The 19,832-nt window shown below is 46.9% G+C and overlaps 1 long non-coding RNA gene across 4 annotated transcripts in view; it reads right to left on the bottom strand.

The window, feature by feature from the left end:
- Positions 1-931: 931 nt before the first annotated feature.
- The window catches only part of LOC139084499 (uncharacterized), a 55,363-nt gene continuing 36,462 nt past the window's right edge, over positions 932-19,832 (bottom strand). For all 4 annotated transcript variants that reach the window (XR_011541924.1, XR_011541923.1, XR_011541927.1 and 1 more), the window contains 2 exons: positions 6,009-6,126; positions 932-1,236 (listed from right to left, as the gene is read on the bottom strand). This is a non-coding gene — a long non-coding RNA (uncharacterized lncRNA). The remainder of the gene's footprint in view (positions 1,237-6,008; positions 6,127-19,832) is intronic.

The following is a 19,832-nucleotide window of genomic DNA, read 5'->3' as shown; positions in this document are numbered from 1 at the left end:
AAGTGAGTAGGGAAGAGTTCTGTTCAGAACTCAAGTCCTAATCCTTGGCTGCTAACTTCAAATTATACAAGAAATCCCAAGTAGAATTTCTTTCTTTCTTTTCCAGTTTTACTGAGATGTAACTCATATACAGCACTGTGTAAGTTTAAAGTGTACAGCATTATGATTTCACTTACATAGATCATGAAATTATTACCACAAGAGGTCTAGTTAACATCCAGATCTCACATAAATACAAAAAGGAAAAAACAGTATTTTTCTCCTTGTGAGGAGAACTCTTAGGATCTGCTCTCTTAAGAACTTCCATATATATTATACAGCAGTGTTAACTACAGTCATCGTGCTGTACATTACATGCTAAACTTATTTATTTTATAATTGAAAGTTTGTACCTTACCACAACCAAGTAAATTTCCAAATGGGAGGGAAGAGACAAAGCGAAATCCATTAGGAGGATTATGATAGATTTGGCCTACTTCAAAATTGACTTCCAGTGATTCCAGAAATTGATATCTTCTTGGAAAGCCAGTTATATCTCTTAGCCCAGAGGTGCCAACGCTATTTCCAAAGAGAGAAACCACAACATTTGTGGACATTCTGATTTTCTCAGCATTTTTCACACTACCTGTAAACTTCTTACCTGGGGTTCGTATTAGAATATTCCCACTCAATTCTGTGATTTTTCTGTACTCTGTTAATGTCCAAGAATAAGACGAGATGGACTTGAATTGAATTCTTTAATTTTTATTAGACAACACTACTTCTCACTGTTTTTCCAACATTTTCCATAGATTTATATTTCCCAGCCAAGCTTTTTTCCCCTATTACACACCATCAAAAATCTACTTTGTTTAACCTACTTTTTCAAAATTCTCTTTGTGTGTACACACAGAGAGTAAAACAGAGAAAAAATTCAAGGTGAGCATTTAAATTTGTTAATCAGAAAACACATTTATTAATCAAGAGAAGTTGGGTTATGCTCTTGCCACAAACAACAAAATCAATAAAACAAACAACAAAATCTCAATGTCTTAACAAGACAATGGTTTATTTTTCATTCAAGCAAATTCTACTCCAGGTCCAGGCATCTCTCCAGAACATCCGCCCTCCAGGCCGTGACTCAGGACAGCAGGCTGAGAGGCCGCCCCTCCGCGGTCAGCTCAGCAGAGGATGCAAGTGCTGGAGGCCTCACCATAGTTAAATGCTGCTGCACAGAATGGTAGTCTTCCCGTGTGCCTGGAATAAGAAGAGAAACAGATATGTAAGGACACTAGAAATTTCTGCCACACATAGATAGTAAATGTGTGTAGAGATGAGAGAATGACACCCTCGCTCAAAAAGTGTCCTAAAACTAGCTTAGATTTCTAGCCATCCAGAACAGCACTATCCAGTAGAAATATAATGCAAGCCATTAATGTGAGTCATATACATAATTCTAAACTTTTTAAATAGCCATATGAAAACTATAAAAAGCAACTAGCAAAATTGATTTTAATAATATACTATACTTACCCAAATATATACAAAATAGTATTCTTTTATCGTTCAATCAATATTTTAAAATTAAATATTTTGCCTTCTCTTTTTTTTTGCACAAAGTCTTCAAAATCCAGTACTTATTCTACCCTGATAGCACATTTTAATTCAGGCCGCATTTCAAATGCTCGGCAGCCACATGTGGCTGGTGGACAGCACAGAGTAGAAGCTGCTTGAATCATAGAGGAAACTATGTTCACTGACCACTGGTTTGCCAGATATTTGTGTATATTAGCATATTTAATCCGCACAACACTGCTTTGAGGTAAATAATATTATTTCCATTTTTAAAACCAGGGCACAAAGTTCTGGAGTAGTCAAATAAAATACCCAGGGTTACCTGGCTGACAAGGATTGAGCCAATAATCAAAACTGCGTCTAACTCCAAAGCCCACGCTTCCTCAGCTTCCACCCACGGAGAGTGGCAGAGTTTAGAGAACAAATCAGGAATTGAAGCACTGTTTGGCGATGGTATCCTGCCCCACAGCCTTATTGTTATTTCCTCTAGAACTTGTTTAATTTCATCTCCTCTATAATTAGGACTCAATAGAGCCCATATTTCATTCAGTATTTTAAAAAGCAAATCATTTCTCTAGCTTCTTAAATGTGTTCCTTCTCAGGGCTGGATGTGGCAAGAGAGGAGCAGGAGGAAAGAAACAGAATGGGCGAGGCGGAAGGTGAGCCCCGCCCACGGGGGAGGAGAGGCACTGACGTCACTTCTCTAAATCTTAAAGTTTTAAATGGCTGAAAACAACCATTTCACTCTATCTCATAATTTCGTGGGTCCGGAGTTCAAGCAGGGCTCGGCCGATCTTTTCTGTTCCACATGGCATCAATAGAAGTCACTCAAGAGGGGATGAGCTGGTCTGGATAGTCCAAGCAGCCTTTGGGCAGGATGAACAGAAGGCTGGCTCAGCTGGGACTGTCCACCAGAGCTCCCGTGTGGCCCCTCGGCATGGCACTCTCGGGGTGGTCGGAATTCCTTCATGACAGCTCAGGGACCCAAAGGAAAGTCCCAAGATGCTGGGTAGAAGCTGCAAGGCTTCTTAAGGCCTGCCCTCAGAAGTCACAGAACATCACTTCCACACGTTCTATTGGTCAAAGAAATCATTTAGGCAGATTCAGGGGGAGGGGAAATTAGACTCCACTTCTCAATGGGAGGAGGAACAAAGAATTTGGAATCATCTTTAATCTACCACAAACAGAGAATAAAAACAGAAGCTTAAGCAAGAGAGACATTTATTTCTCTCTCATAAAAGTCTAGATGGAAGCAATCCAGAGCAGATATGGGACGTCAAGGTGTCAGGGACCTGCGCCCCTTCTGTCTTGTCATTCTGTCTGCCTGGAGTATTTGTCTAGAGTAGAGATTGGCAAACCAGAAGCCAATGAGCCAAATCTGGCCCTCAGCTTGTTCTTGTAAGGAAAGTTTTCTTGGCACACAACCACGCTCACTCACTTAGCGTGACTGCTTTCACACTACAGTGGCAGAGAGGAGTACCTGTGACAGAGAGTGTATAGCCTGCAAATCTTAAAATATTTACAAACTAGCCCCTTACAGTAAAAGTTTGCCAGTCCCTGGTCTGAAGGGATTGCCCGTATTACTGCTGTACACATGGGAGCTGCAAAGGAGGCTGGGAAATGCCTTTATTCTGGGCAGCCACATCCCATCCAAAACTGGGACTTTTCTATAATTATAGAAAATGAGGCATGTATAAAGCAGAGCCAACCCACAGACGCTGCCGCCTAGGCCCCGCCACAGAAGCTGAGAAGTTAGAAAGCCAGACAAGCATCTAGAGGACCCAGCCACAGGCAACAGGGGCTAGTCCAGGTGTTCACTCTCATCCTGATGCTGTCCTGTCGGGTGACTGGAGGAGGACAAGCAGGAATCCAGGCCGGGCGGAGCGGCGTCAGCCTGGGAGTCTGTCAGCAGGCAGCTGGGCCCTGCTCTGGACTTGTGCGATGGAAGCTTGAGTAAGCACATTACTGCAATGAAAAGGAAGGGATCTCAGTGCTAGAGAGGCTGGAATAAGCGTCCGGTTTCAAGAGCAAACAGAAAGACTGAGGGAAAGACGGAGACCCCTGTGATCCCACAGTGCCGAGAAATGGAAGCTGGTTCTAGCCCCAAGGGGGACACCTGGCTTATGAGGAGAGGAGCACAAACTTGGAGTCAGACGTGACACGCTGAAAGTTCATGGCCCATATTCCTTAAAATCGTCACAAGGTCTGTGTGGATCCTTAAAAACCAGGAAGTGTGGAGCCAGCAGAGGTCATGTGTCCCCCATCTTGAGGCAAGGAGACGCCAGAGTCCACGAGTGAAGCAGGGCCCCACAGTTTGTCCTCATCAATCCATTTTCCACATTTACACTTTTCTTTTCAACCACTTCAAAAAAAAAAAAAAATGTCCAGCAAAAAAATGGTGCCAAGTTTAGAACAGGTAGTCATTAGCACGAGCGAAATTGACATTGATCACAGATCTGTCCTTTTGGGGTTTCTTTTATATCTTCAAAAGCCCAACCTTCCTGTCTCATCTAGGACATTAAAAAAGATACCCAAGGAAAATTCTTTCAAGTGTATTGCCACTGCGGCTAGATGATTATTATCCTGACTATTAATTACTGTTATGGTTACTACTGGCATGATTTCTACGTTTTTCTGTGTGCCTGTCCAATCCCACATCCAGCCACTGCAGCCGGCGCTGTGTTTCGCCTGGGAAACAGATGTCCACACACTGATCTGAGCAGCCACAGGCACTGAAGGCAGCAGCCCTCGGATCTACGCAGAGCTGAGCGTGCTGGAGGCAGGTGACGTGACCAGATCAAAGGGAGGTGAGCAGGTTCACATCCCGGGAGGATTAGAGAGCACAGGCCTGGGAGCTGCCGAGGAAGCCTGGTTTCATGAAAGCCTTTATCCCAGTGATGCCCAAGACAGCTCAGCCTGGGAGCAAAGAGAAACGTGCAGAGTGCGTTGAAAAGAAACCAAGCCATCTGCCGTGATCCGATAGAGCAATAAGACAGTCCTCCAAAGGAATTTAGCCCCAAATCACAGAGTGCACCCGGTCCTGTCAGGCATGCCAGACACTAATTGTGCCTTTTCCTATAGCATTTGGTTTATATTTTTGTGCCAAATGTTTTACATTCCACATTACATTGGGGTCCCTGGTACACATGTCTCTTTCCCTCCTGCTAGGTGGTGAGCTCCTCAAAGACAGGGCCCAGGTCTTTATCTGGTTTCTCCACTTCTCCACACTGAGCATAACACAGCAAGGTTTAGTAAAAAAAAAAGATTTAATTCAATTAAAGACCAAAAGGAAACATTTTTAAAGAGTTGTATTAAATCTGGGGTGTAACAAAAGTGGCAGTTTACTGCAGACTGAGGAGGACAGATTCCAGGAGGGAGAGTGGCTGTGGAGGCCCTCAGCAGGCCGGGGTGTACACTCAGAGCACACCTCCACATGGACCCAAACACAATCAGAGCACACCTCCACATGGACCCAAACACACTCAGAGCACACCTCCACATGGACACAAACACCCTCAGAGCACACCTCCACATGGACACAAAGACAATCAGAGCACACCTCCACATGGACACAAACACCCTCAGAGCACACCTCCACATGGACACAAACACACTCAGAGCACACCTCCACATGGACACAAACACAATCAGAGCACACCTCCACATGGACACAAACACAATCAGAGCACACCTCCACATGGACCCAAACACACTCAGAGCACACCTCCACACAGCGCAAACACACTCAGAGCACACCTCCACATGGACATAAACACACTCAAGGCACACCTCCACATGAACACAAACACACTCAAGGCACACCTCCCCATGGACACAATCACAATCAGAACACACCTCCACACAGCACAAACATACTCAGAGCACACCTCCACCAGGCCCAAACACACTCAGAGCACACGTCCACATGCACACAAACACACTGGAGCACAGGTCCACGTAAGTGTAAACACGTTCAGAGATGCCTCCACACGGAAGCCAAGCCTTCCCTGTGGGGATATTCGGCCCTTCCAGAGACGTCTGTTCCCTGCCTGTTAGAGCTTCCCTGACCCCTGAGAGGGTAGCCACTGCCCTCTGAGAGTCACTGCCTATGTCGGGGCCTTTATGGAAGGTGGGTGTTACAGGAAGTGGGTATAACTGTGACAGTGCTGGGGCTGCCTGTGCAGAGAAGGAGCTGGAACTGGTGGGGTTCAGTTCAGGCCCATGGCAGCCTGGTGTCAGGGCTCTGAGGGGGCCGGCCAATGGTGGGGCACCCAGAAACCCCGAACGCTACAACTAGAGAGGCGTGCAGGCATCCTGGAGCCACAGCCAATGTTTAGAACAAGGGAGGCAAGCTCCGGGTTAGGAGCATAGTATTGGAATCTACATGTATGTTGCCAGTGCAAATAGTATAAAATTTTTAAATAAAGGAAATGTGGGGGAGGGAGAGATCTCACCTACGGCACTGAAGAAATGGGTCAAGACCAATGCAGAACCCGAGCTGCCATGGAGATGAGCTCACAGAGCACAGAGCTCCCTCAGCATCTGGGAACCCCAGGGAAGCTGGTCCAGCGCCTGCAGGTAAGAAAAAGCAATCAGCGGCTTGAGGTGACTTTGGGGAGTGACGGGGCATGAATCAGGGTAGACTAATTATTGTAACAAACAACTACCAGATCTTAGGGGCTCGACCCAACGGAAGTTTGCATTTTGCCCATGTGGATCAGCAGAGGAGATAGGGATGGTTTGGGGTGTTTTTTTGACTCCTAGAGTCATCCAGGAACCCGGGACCTACTCTCCTCCATCTTTCGTCTCCATCTTCACCTCTTAAAGTCTCCCCCTGGGTTCTCTACATCTGGTCAGAAAAGAGGAGAGAGCAGAGAAGATCACATTTTGGAAGTTTTTTAGCATCTAGGCCTGCCAGGCCTCACTTTTGCCCATGTTGGCCAGACTCAGTGACATGCCCGAGGACAAGTCTTGAAGGAAAAGGAAGTGGGAGTGGGTGAACACCCAGCGGGAGGCAGGTCAGAGCAATGGCTCCTGGAGAGCAGACGAGACCAAAAGTTGAGAGACCTGAGGCCCGGGAGAGGGAAGAGGCCCTACAGAGCAGGAAAAGGTCAAAGAACAGGAAGCAGGAGGACACTGGGCACAGTGGCCCACAATCGAATGAGTTGGGCCATTCACCAAAGCATCTCCGTGTACCAGGACTGGACAGGACAGTGCCACAGATGGTGTTGGGAGAGCGAGGGCAAACAGACTTTTCAGGCTCAGCAAGGATGCAATAAAAATCAATAGAGACAACAACAAACACAGGAGACAAGGTGCAACCCCATCCACCCAAGGTCCTGTGCTGTGGGCATCTCGCAGCGAGTGACTCCCACCAGACACAGCTGCTGAGAAAAGGGAAGAGCTGATGGATCAATAGAGTCTGGGAGGCAGAGAAGAGAGACCATGGAAAGAAAGTGCTGGCCACTTCTGAAACTCAACTTTTGTAATCAAGACTATAAGGAAACCGGGAAGCAGCAGAGAGAGGTCTGCACAGCCCTGGGTCTGGCCCATGCGTGTGTTCATGGTGGCTGTGAGGGGGTGGGGTCTGCAGACTCAGGTGCCCATCACCTTGCGGGGGTCTCCAAGGAACAATCCACACATGTGTTGTGTGGTGCCTTCCTGTCCATAAACTCTGAACGTGACTTTGTATTTCTCATGGTCCCAGAAACATCTGGAAAAGAGCAGAGACCATGCTTAAAACTCATAACCTGATGGAAGTTATGAAATATTACAATTGTTATGTCCATTTTGGGGGAAAGTTCGATTGGAAATAGACACATCATCCCTTTCTTGGAAGGTCAGCTGAGCCAAAGCACCTCAGACAGAAATGATTTCTCAGGATACATCTATGGAATATTTTCTGTCTTCAGCATCTCAAAAGTCCCAGGTAATTTAAAGGCAATTAACCAGAGTCTCCCCTCTGATTTTAGTCCAAATTTCAAAGCTTTTCTCATCCAAACTTGTCTAAAAAAGAGCTTCTCCAAAATCTATTTGCCAGAATTTTCCATGTGAGTAACAATGGCCAAATCAAGACAATATTTTTGAAACTTTGAAAGAAACCAGGTCATTAATGGTACTAAGCTTTGTTTCTCTGCCAGCCAGCACGGCAGAGCACTTAGGGAAGGAGGAGCAGAAGGACCGTGTGGACCACAAGCTCTGTCCTTTGAAGTGCTGTGGAGCTCTAAAGGAGCCCCCGAGGGTGCTACCTGTGCCTTGTTTTGTTGTAGTTCCCATTCGTTACAGGCATTTCTTCTTCAGCTACCTTCAGGTTGTCATAGTGCCACCAAATGAGACTCCAGAAGTGGGCAAGTGAGGGCCACTTCCCAGGACGAAGCCCCCTTTCATTCTTTCCCAACCCACAGAACTCATATAGGCTAAACGACATGAAACCAGAGACACACTCCTGGTGTGCACCCCGCTGGGTCTCAACTGGGGCAGTTTTGCCCCTCAGGGGACATTTGGCAATGTCCAGGACGTTTTAATCGTCACTACTGGGGGAATGCTACTGGCATTCGGGGGTAGAAACCAGAGATGTTGCCAAACTTCCTACAATGCACGTGTGCTGGCTCAGGCTGCCAACAAATACCACAGACTGGGGCGCTCAAATGGAGGAAGTAGATTTTCTCACAGTTCTGGGGGCTGGAAAGTCCAAGAGCAAGCTCCTGCAGGGTTTGGGTTTTGGTGAGAGCTCTCTTTCTCGCATGCAGACAGCTGCCTTCTCACCGTGTCTTCACATGGTGAACAGAGAAAGAGACAGCAACCTCTTTAATGTCTCTTCTTATAAGGGCACTAAAGCCATCCCAATCGCCTCCTAAAGGCCCCACTTCCAAATACCATCACATTGGGGGGTGAGGACTTCAATATGTGGATTTTGGGGGGACACAAACATTCAGTCCACAACAGCACACAGCAAAGAATTACCCAGCCCAAAATGTCAATAGTCCCAAGGCTGAGGATCCCTACTGCACCGCAAAGCGCACCGTTGCTGATGCCCACAGACCACCCTGAGAGAGTTACTCCTCCTTGAAGTCGAAGCTACTCGCACAGCCTCTCATCAGTTGAACTACCTTGTCAAGGAAAGTAGCCTCGTTTATAATCTGATGGAAACCACTGACTGTCACAAATACATCCAGTGGAGGTGTCATACAGGAAAGCTCCCTCCTCGGTTTTCCAGAGCAGAAAAACTGCCACCGTGTGAACTTATACTCATAACTGGGAACTTCTTCCACCGCCCCTTAGAGAAACAAGGGACACTAACATGTCGCCTACGTTTATTAATGTCTCTGATTTTAGTTCTCTCTTGTGAGATGCTTGGTGGCATGGCCATAGAAATAGTGAGGGGCAGGTGAGTGGATACGTGGGAGTGGGCAGTGAACGTGAAGATCTTTGTGTCATGAGTGTCACATGACCTCCGAAGAGCACGCACCATGGTCGCGGCACTGAACAAAGTAGACAAAGTGACTCTGTCATCAGCCATTCCAGGGCCAGCACGATGGAAGCTGCTCCCGGCCCAGCGGCAGGGACCCCGCTCACCAAGGCTTATCCAGCTGCTGCCGCCACTGATGAACACCCAGTCTGCCAGCAAGAGAGACTGACGCTGAGCTCCCTGTGTGACACCATTTCTCGTGTCTTCTTCTTAGTGGCAAGTTGACTACGTGACGTGTCGTTCATCCTGGAAGAGCCAGTGGTTCGTTCTCACAGGAATAGACCTGCATTCTGGGTTTAGCTTTGACTCTCCGGTCCGCAGAGCCTCGGCCAGCTCCACTATCCAGGGTTTATGCAGCATTGGATCTGGCAAGGGAGCCCACATAGGAGAGCTTCAGGCCCAGGGACCCACAGAGCGGCACAGAAGGTGTGGGACTGGGCCTACGACCATGAGCTCCACAGTCTGCATCACATATCTCACCTCCCAGGTGGAAGCATTGGAACAGCCTGCTGAGGGCACAGCTGGAAGGCCAGCTCAGAAGGAACACTCTGCAAGGACAGGGTGCTATTCCAGGGACACAGGGACACACCAAATTGAAAATCTTTATGTGGCACCTCCAAATGAAGAATATATGGGTCCAAGAGTCAAGGGGTAGAAGCAAAAGTGGCCCCACTTGCTGTCACCCCCAATGACACACTGGGGGAATGTTTATTTCCCATGCCCACAAGCTGGGCTCTGCAGGGCAACAGGTCTTGGTCCCCAAGCGGGCACACTTTCACCTGGGGACCATCACTGGAGTCTCACCAAATTATGAGCTTGATGGCCACCTGGACAATCAAGCAGAGGAGCCACCACCCTGGTCATCAGGGAGAGGCTGGGCACTGTTACACATGGTCTTCCAGGTGACCCACTCTGGCCTCCCTGTGTGCGTTCTTGCCTCCGTGTGACTGTACATGGACGGTAACAGCAAATCTGGCTGGAGAACAGCACAGTGACAGAGACCTTGGGTCCCTCAGGAATGAGGGTCTGAGTCACGTCACCGGGTGAGACACCAAGACTGCAGAGGTTGTGGCTGAGAGCAAGGGGACCCCAGACCGAGAGCAGAGGCGGTAAACCAGGAGGCCCAGCACTGAAGTGGGCGCTGTAATGTCTCCCATAAATCTCCCTCTAGCTTCCCCTGAGGAAGAGAGGCGCACCAGAGCACGGAGGAGCTGCTCCCCAAGAGTACAGGGAAGTCTGTCGAGCGGCACAAGAGGCAGACAGCGGGACGCTCAGACGCACGGCCCAGATCGCCGCTCAGGAAGGACTTACTGCCCATTGGCAGGGCGAATGGCCTGGGCTGCAGAGAGTGGCCTCACCTGAGGTGGCGCCAGGCCGGGGCAGTCCCCTTGACCAGGCCGGCTGACTGACAAGGCTGGCGCAGAGATGAGCCCCTGAGGCCGACTCTGGCTCCAGCGCTCCCTGTCGGGTGGGCTGAGGCTTCGTCAGACCTGCAGTGCAGTCCAGCTTTTCCTTCTGCCCAGTCCTGCTTCTTCACCTTTCTTTCCACAGGAGCTCCTCTTGCACCCCATACTCAATCTCAGTATCTGCTTCCGGATAACCCACCTGGAGTGCAAAGCCCCGGATTTTGTGTGGGAAGTTGTTCCCCCAGTAGCCACCTATCCAGGAGGGTGGGAAGTGGGGAGAGGACTCTGTCTGCAATGGCCCACATTGAGCCCAAAATTGTTATTCAAGGGTAACTGATCATCAAGGACGGATTGGAAGAGGTGCCGGGAAAGGGCAGCCTGCAACCTGAGAGGCGCTTGTGGAAGGGCAGACATCCTGAGACGCTGATGGGGGTTGGCAAATTTTCTCTGTAAAGTGCCAGATACTAAGTATTTTTTGGCTTTGCATGGACTCTGTTGCAACTATTTACCTCTGCAGTTGTAGCACAAAAGCGGCCACACACACTAGGTAAAATGGCTTGGCTGTATTCCAATAAACTTTACACACCAAAATAGGCAGCAGGCAGAATCCCCGCATGGCCCATAGCGGCCGTCCCCTTCTCCTCTTTCAGGGCCCATTTGGATGGAGAAGGGGTAGACCCACTGCCGGAGGATGAGCTCTCGTCTTTTCAAATAACTTGCTGGTGCGAGTCCTTCCTCCGCCTCTGCCTCGAGCCTCCTCCAGGTAACTTCACCATCTGGAAGAGGATCAAGGCTCCTAACCCCGCAGATGTGGTTTCCAACTGTTTTTGACCACAACGCACAGTAAGAAATACATTTTACTTTGCAACCCAGTACATACATACACTACTCAAGACCCGTAATTATCAAATGGTGGCTTCAAAACATTAAGGGACAATGAAATATATGTGAAATCAATTTTTTAATTGAGATATAACTCACATATAACATTATATTAGTTTCAGGTGTACAGCATAATGATGTGATATTGGTACATATTGGGAATTGATCACCACAATAAGTCTAGTTAACATTCGTCACCACACATAGGTACAAATTTTTTTTCTTGTGATGAGAACTTTTAAGATCTACTCTCTTGATTTGAAATCAATTTGATAAAATACTGAAGAACAGTATTTTACTGAATTAATGAAAAGATTGAATAGAAATAGAAGAGAAAATACCACAGCGCATAACGTGTAGGAAGGGCAAGTATGGTTGCATGAAATTCTTCCTGAAGTTGTATGTGTTTAAAAGAGAGAGAGAGAGAGCATGTTACCAGGACAGGATGTGAAATAATTTGTTAGGGGAAGTCACAGTCAAAAAAGTTTAAGAACCACTAGCCGATAGCCATGACTCCCAACCTGCTCCTCCCAAGGGTAAGACGAACCATGAGCAGATTTGCTCACAACTTACACTTGAATGATACATAAAGAAAACTAGCTTATCCATTATCCAGCAATCCTTGTCAAGGCTCCTTTTCCAAAAACTCCTCCTCTTCAAAACATTTTCTTATTCTTTTTAGGTTTTTAACACTGTCTTTTGGCCCCTCTTCAATGTACTTTTTATGACTCGGTTTCCAATGGAGAGCTCAGGTATCAATTGTGAGACCTGCTGTGATTTCATTCGGGTTTGATTCATTCCAGCTGTCTGTTCTTTCAAGCGTCAGCATGCTGGCAGTGTCTCCCTGGAGCTTAGGCCCTGGGGCTGCGGAGAGCCTTTGGGATCAGACTTCGGATGGAAGAGTCTCACTCTGACTTGAGAGCCTTCTTGCTGAAGTGTCCGTTCCCTGCCCCCACCCCTGTGAGGCCAGGCGTGTGTCTGAGCAGATGACCAATAGCTGCGACAGCAGTCAACACAGACAGCCTCAGGCGGTGTTTCTGTATGATGACTGGCTGTGCATACTTGGGGCGTTTCCCTTCCTGTTCAAGGCTGACACTGGATTGGGTAGCTGCATGTGCCCCAAGTGCCCAGAACCATGTCCCTGAGCATCACCACAGCAGGGCTTGGGGCTTACACCTCCGGGGGACACTGGCCCTGCTACTTCATCTCTGTCCCTCATTCCATTCCTAAGCAGTGGCTCGCAAATAAGTGCTCAATACATCTGTGCATGTGGATGGGATGAGGTGCCCATTAGGGTATCAGAAGTTAATTACGAAAATGTATGAAAGGACTTCCAACCCCCACCTAAGTACTAGAGAAAGGCTTTTCCTAATCAAATGGAGCTTATAAATTGCCTTCCAAAAGATTAGCTAGCAGAATGGGTAGGAAACTTTCCAGATTCTCTGTGGCCTGGGGTATATCTGATCACGCTTCGCTTGCAAGTGGTTGATGTCATGTACGGCAGTAGCTCCTTATGATGTTAACAAGCATGAAAGTATCTAAACTCCTGACCCTACTGATCTGAGTACATTTCAACTCCTACTGAGATACAGAAAATTAGACCTTTTGTTTTTCTCCCTTCCCTTCCTGTTCACCTCCCTTATTTTGATAAGACCTCATTTCAAAATGCCCTGAACAGACATATTTAATCTCACCTTTCATTTCAAGAAGCAGGATTCAAGGAGAGACAATCTGTGCCTCACCAGCAAAGCGGGTGGTCCTGTAACATGAAAGTTACCAACAGAAGTCTCCAACATTCCCCCAATTACTTTTAGCTTCCCTCAGACTCATTGCTTAAGCCCGAGCTTTTAATCCACATACCAACTCATCATTAAAAGTTGGCACAAAATGAAGTAAACAATTATTTTTCATGCAGGGTGAATTTTAAGATGCACAGACACAACTACTTTGTCTTCTCTGTCTGAAACCAGATGAAAACAACCTGTCTGGCAATGAACAACAGCAATGGAAACTCTCCTGCCCTCACGAGGATGTCAGTATGCAGGACAACACCCCCTCCTGAGTTAAGGGCACGATGCTTTTTCCACGAAAATGCAGCCTGTGCAAAGGGAGGCTCAGGCCAGCCTCTGTGCTCAGATCTAGAACACAAGGAGGGAGAGAGCTCAAAACTGATACCTCAGAATCCACTCTTGACTAGACATTGGCAATCAGCAATCCAGCAAATGCGCTCAGTTTGGGCAGGTTACTATTTTGGATGTGGACATTTTTAGGTTCTGTAGTGAATATTAGGGCTCATTCTTGGAAGCCAATAAATGTTTGGCATCTGAAGGTTTTTCCTCTTCGTTTTACAGAGGTGAATGATGATATTAACATCATGAACCTTAGCAAAGCTGACGACCCTCCCCTCCTGCCCTGTTGAAAGTACTGTGAGGGCTTGCCATGGATGGGTATCAGAGCAGAAACAATCTTATCACTAAAGCAATTTGTGTCTTTTAGACAGTCTATGAGGAAAAAAATGGCATTTTTCACATGCTCAATACACAGACTTAAAATGTTGATAACTCTTGCAACATCATGCGGTGGGAGAGTCAGAGCACATGAATGTTGGTGGTCTCCCCAGGGACTGGAAGAACAAAACCCCAAGGAGGGGAGCCAAGTCTGGGGAGATTCCAGCAACGTGCAAAGGATTCCTTTGCATGACTTTCTTTGATAAGCCCAGCTCTGTGAAATCAAAGTGACTTCCTGGTTTGCCAGGCCCATGGTTGGCCCCCACACTTACAGTGGCTATAGTGATGCTGTGTCCCCTGGTAAGAATCCTTTCTGCAGTAGGACTTCCGTGGCCCTACAAGAAGGGAGATCGCTTCCTTGACTCCTTGATCATCAGCCAAACACCCTGAGCTCTCCCACAGAGCAAGCACTCTGGACGTGAGCAGCAGCACCAGCTAGATTAATCGAGTCAGGAAGAGAGTTTGGTCATTTCAAAAATTAACTCCTTTGCACCCTTTGGTTTGCTTGACAAAAACAGACCAGGGTGAGTCTCACAATGTCTTCTCCTGTTCGCCCATGTTATTCTATGGGACTCAGACCAGTCAACCCATCTACACGTGTGAAAACAGTTCCCATTTAGGAAACTTCTGTTTCTCTTTTATAATCTTCCAAAAGTCAATATAGACTTTCCAGGCCAGATACAACTCAGCTTGAGCATTCACCACATTACTCATCAGATGTGAAAGAAGTCCAGATCAATATCTAGTTAATGTTTACCCTGCTGAATCTGCCCTATGACTGATCTTTTCATGTGCTTACTTCTTGAGAGATGAAAACTAAACAGAAGCTATTTGGAAAACACAGGGGCCTAAGTGGACAGCTCTCTCAGCAGGGGGTGGGGGCCCCACCAAGCGGGAATGGTGTTTGCTAACTTGGCCATTCCAGATTTCTCTGACCTCCGCTGTCAGCCCTTCTCCAGCTTTAGTGAAAATTCTATCTGCAACTGACAGCATCAGTCAAAGGCAAAGGACTCCCCAGTCTCAAGTCACTTCAGGAAGTTCTACGTTGACTTGTCTCTGATCTGTCTTTGCTGTTGTTTTCCTACAAAAATGAAATATATATATATTTATACATATATATCAAGAGAGAGACGATATCAGGATTTATAAAGTGACCTTTATAAATTTACACACATAACCATGGCAATCAATATCTAATTACAAGCTGTGGCTGGCACTGTGAGAGGAAATGTGATACAGGATGAGAATGTGTAAGGCGTATGTGGTGGGGGTTGAAAGGCTTCTCCAAGGAAGTGATGAGGTAATAGGGGAAGCTTTTCCAGGAAGAGGAAACATCACTTGTAAAATCTACCTGATAGGAGGGAGCATGTTTGAGAAACTGGAAAGAAGGTCAACGTAGCTGGAGTGGAGAGGGCAAGAACAAAGCATCATGCGAGACGAGACTGCAGAGATAGAGGACAAAGTCACACCGGGCCATCAGGCCATGCAGAGAATCAGGCCCAGTTCTCTAGCACGAGCAACTGAACCATGGGCTGGGGCTCTGGAGGAGGCTGAGATTTGGGACACACAAGCCAGATCCTTGGCCAACTGAGTTTGAGGTGGTTTGAATCATCCTAGGCAAGATGTCATAGAGGAAGTAGATATCTGTCTAAAGCCAAAAAGAGATACTGCAGCTGGAGCTGAGCACTTGACAACCAAGCCTCATCTGTGGCCACTCACCTTCAGAGCTCTCAGGCTCCCGCCCAGCAGTGCAGACACACTGACCTACTTGCAGTTCCACAAGCCCTCCGTGCCCCTCCTCTGGGGGCCGTGCACGAGCAGATGCTACATTCAGACACCTGTTCCCAGCCTCTGCTCGTGCATTGCCTGCTGATCCCCTACGTGTCCCTCAGGACTGGCTTAGACAACAAGCCCAGCAGAATGTGCTCCCGAAGCACCTGTGCTTACGCTAGAGTTGGAGCAATCCTCCATACTGAGGCTGCCTACTTTCCGGTCATTTCTCACCACTGGGAGTGCTCTGGGGCACGTGCTCAGCAAATATTTGTTAAGAGAAAGAAGGATGAATCCTTTAATTATTTACCCACAGAATCAAGAAGTTCTACAAACCCCAAGCAAGATAAATATAAAGAAATGCACACCTGGACATATCACAATAAAACTGCAAGAAATTCAAAAGACAAAAAGAATCTTATGATCAGCCAGAGGAAAAAGACACAGTAACTTCAAATGAGCAATAGTTAGACTGGCAACTGATTTTCAACAGAAAAGCAATGGAAAGCAGAAAAGACAGAAGGAAATTAGCTGACAACCTGGGAGCACACTGTACGTGGTGAAAATACTCTTCAAGAGTAAAAGTTAAATAAAGACACTTTTATACCAACAAGGGCCAAAGTATGCAAGTGGCAAGCAGACCTATACCAAATGAAATACTTTCTTCTGGCAGAAGAAAATGTTCCCAGATGGAAGGCCAGAGACAGTAAATAGTAAATATAAGGGTACATGCAAATGAGTACTGACCGTATAAGGCAGTACTTGTACATGTCCGAGCAGAAGGGAAGGAGACACTTCTCCCAGACCAGGATAGCTAGGCATTAGCTATGAAGCTTGGAAAAGGAAGGAGAAAGGAAAAACACATTTATTGAGAATCTTCTGTCTTCCAGATTTTTCCACCACCTGACTACTATTCCTAGGGATAAGGACTTCAGTGTCCAAGGATTCTTAATACATTGTAACCTTATAAGAAATAATTTATGAAATCCCGTTGATTCTACAGAGGGAAAAATAACCCAATGACTCAGGTCAGCTCTGAGTCTTCAGCGGGGTCTTCTCTCCCCACCCTCCCCGAACCCTGAGGAGGAAGAGGACAATCTCTGCAGGGGCAGCTGGAAACTGAGAGTCTAACCACTTGATCTCCTGCTTCTCCTTGGATCTGCCCAGTATTACACTCCACAGTTCCTCATTTTTCATTTCTTCCCCATTACCAACATTCACAGATTTATTTATCCACGAGGTCTTAGTACTAGAAGGGTCTCTACTGATCCTCTCATCTAACTCCTTTTATAGAGTAGGAAACCGAGACTCAGGTAGGTAGTTGAGGGATCCAGGCCACGAGTAAAGTTAGTGCCAGGGTCACAACTAATACAGATAATGGCAGCCCGTTGTTGACTGTATGTGCCAGGCATTGTCAAAGGTGCTCTATATACGTTATCTCACTCATTCTCTCACCACCATAGAGTCAGAATAGGCTAGGTTATGCTGGAAACAGACAACCCCAAATCTCAATGGCTTAATACAACAAAAGCTATTCCTCGCTCGTGCGAAGTCCTCTGCAGATCTGAGTGGCTCTCCACGGCAGCTGGGTTCCATGTGTGGGCTCAGTGATCCAATCTTAGGGCACCTCCATGTATTCTTGGCTCCCAACCCTCCCACGGCAGGGGAAGAGAAAGGTGCGACATGAGCACCAAAAATAAAATGCTTTTCTGTTAGCCAAAGGAAATCACATGGTCATGCTTATTTCAAGCGAGTAGGAAATTGGCTCTCCTAAGAGCTAAGAACTCAGGTGCTGAAAAGGAGTTCTCCAGTCCGGGACGATCAAACGTTAATGCCTGCTTTAATCATCCTGTTCTTCAGCATTCTGAAATTTCCCTGCCTCTGAATTATTCCTAACACCACCAAAAATAAAATAAAATAAAATAAAAATTTAAGAACTCACTAATACCTATAACTTTACAACCCTGAGATTTATCCTCAATTCCTCTCTCTCTCTCTCCTTCACTGTCCACCTCTTATTCACTAAAACACTACCTATAAATAGCTCTTGAATTTGCCCCATTCCCCTAATGCAGCCACCTTGATCAGGTCAAGCTGCCTTCTCTCCTGGACTCTTAGCTCTCTCTGCTTCCAGCCTCATCTCCTTCTCCACTCTACACACTGACTCCAAATCAGAACCTTGAGCATACTGTGTCTCCTCTTAATGCCCTCAATGACTTCCCATTGCCTCAATGCAAAGTCCAAACTCCACATGGCATAAAGATCCTCCATGAGTCGGTTTTTTCTTTCTCCATCCTCATCCTCACCTGCCCCACCCACTCCATGCTTCTGCCCAAACCAACAACTGCTGTTCCCAATGCACTGGGAAATACCCACCATTGTTTTGCTATTTTTCCTCAGCTCTAACTGCCTGGTTAACACCTGCTCATTGTGTAAGCACCAGCTCTACTCTCTCTCTCTCCATCTCCGTGTTATTCAAAGGCCTGAGTCCTGCACACCTCTGTATCCCAGGGTCGAACAGAGTGTCTGACAGAGTAAGTATTTTTAAATGTCTATGGGGCCAGCCCCGTGGCCTAGTGGCTAAGTTTGGCACGTTCTGCTTCAGTGGCCCTGGTTCAGTTCCTGAGCATGGACCATTACCACTCACCCATGGCCATGCTGTGGCGGCAACCCACATACAAAATAGAGGAAGATTGGCACAGATGTTAGCTCAGGGTGAATCTTCCTCACCAAAATAAATAAATAAATATCTATTGGCTCACTAAGAAATGAAGACTAACTCTTCCACTTGGCATTCAGAAGCTGTGTCCCCAAGAACCTAGGTTCTTATTCACAGTTGATAAAAATAATAGTAGAGAGAACTAACATTCATATGATGCTTACAACACACCAGGGACTATTTTAAGTGTTTTACATGTACTAACTCACTTAATCTTCCAACAGCCTTGGGAGGGAAGCACCATTTATTATTTCCGTTTTCCTAGTGATAAACCTGGAGCACTGATTGGGAAAATGACTTGCCACAGGTTACACAGCTCGTATGTGGCAGAGCTGAGACATAGACTCATGCTCTTCATCTTACTGGCTCCAGGGAGAGCTAAGAGCTATGTCCTGGTCCACACAAAGACCCTCTGGTCTTTCCATATTGGCCCATCGTGCAGTGTACCTGTCTCCTGAAAGCAGGGGAGGGTGACCATCTCTCCAGTTCATGTCATTCCCTCCAAATCCAGAAGGGACAAGGGTAGGTGTTTGGCTGATTACGGTAGAAGACTGCTTTTACCATACCATCTCTCAGCTTGACCAAAAGGTATGCCAAGGAGATGGGTAAAGTTCACGAGAAAAGGATTCAGCCTGTATCTAGTAACACGAACTGACACATAAGTGATAACTATGCAGCAGAGAGTCTTCTAAGGACATACATGTATTAATCCATTTAATCCCTACAACAACCACTATAGAGTGGATGCTATCACTAGCCCCACTTTATCAGAAAGGGAGATAACATACTAACATACTCTGATCATGAATGACCTTACCCAAGGTTACCTGACACTAAGTGGCAGGGCAAGGATTCCCACTCAGGCATTTGGCTGCAGAGGGTGCAGGTAGAACCTAGCCTCTCCAAGATACTGGCCGAGGTCATTGCAGGCCACCAGCCAGGTCACTTCTGATCCACGAAGGCAGCTTGCCAAGCTCACCTCCTGAGCCTAATGTTTTCATCCTCTTTCCCCTTGCAAGCTCAGAGCTGTGCTGCCCTGTGCCTTCTCCAGTCAGCCCTGCCCGGGCTGTTCTCCATATATACCTCCATTTGTGATCTCTTCTCTTTGTTATGGAGGAAGTCAACTGCTTTTCCTCCCATTTAAAATGGCCCATTAAGATGGCCTTTCCAGGGCTTTCCTGTCAAACTGGCTGATTATCTTCCTAAGGTTATCAGGAATGAAGGCTGAGGGTGGGGAGTTGCCCCAACCTTGTGTCCAAGCAGATTTCCTCTACTCCACCTATGCCAAACTGACACTATTTGAAAGGATCTGTCAAAATGCACATGTGTATTCTCATTAAGTTGCTCCCCGGAATGGAAGAGTGAGTTAGGGAGAAGTCCTTTGCTGGGTACACACTTTGCAGGTTGGAACCCCAAGCTTTCCTCTAGCTTGGAAGAGTGACGTCTGGAAGCAGTCCACTGCCATGTTTAATTAGAACATTCAAATCACTTCATAAAAGACCCAGGAGAGAGAGAGAGAGCAGACG

Source organism: Equus przewalskii, chromosome 7 (assembly GCF_037783145.1).
Source record: "Equus przewalskii isolate Varuska chromosome 7, EquPr2, whole genome shotgun sequence".
Taxonomy (NCBI): Eukaryota; Metazoa; Chordata; class Mammalia; order Perissodactyla; family Equidae; genus Equus; species Equus przewalskii.
Note: the sequence above shows the minus strand (reverse complement) of the source record. Positions and strands in the feature narration are given on the sequence as shown.